This window comes from Chiloscyllium punctatum, unplaced genomic scaffold (genome assembly GCF_047496795.1).
Source record: "Chiloscyllium punctatum isolate Juve2018m unplaced genomic scaffold, sChiPun1.3 scaffold_1381, whole genome shotgun sequence".
In the NCBI taxonomy this organism is placed as follows: domain Eukaryota; kingdom Metazoa; phylum Chordata; class Chondrichthyes; order Orectolobiformes; family Hemiscylliidae; genus Chiloscyllium; species Chiloscyllium punctatum.
In genome coordinates, this window is record NW_027311115.1 from 7501 (window position 1) to 7932 (window position 432).

Sequence of the window (432 nt, forward strand, 5' to 3'; positions counted from 1 at the left end):
TTAGAATATTTTCGGGTTGGTATAAATCAGTAACCACCGACACTTAGAATATTTTCGAGTTGGTATAAATCAGTAACCACTGACACTTAGAATTTTTTCGAGTTGGTATAAATCAGTAACCACTGACACTTAGAATATTTTCGGGTTGGTATAAATCAGTAACCACCGACACTTAGAATATTTTCGAGTTGGTATAAATCAGTAACCACTGACACTTAGAATTTTTTCGAGTTGGTATAAATCAGTAACCACTGACACTTAGAATATTTTCGACTTGGTATAAATCAGTAACCACTGACACTTAGAATATTTTCGGGTTGGTATAAATCAGTAACCACCGACACTTAGAATATTTTCGAGTTGGTATAAATCAGTAACCACTGACACTTAGAATATTTTCGGGTTGGTATAAATCAGTAACCACCGACACTT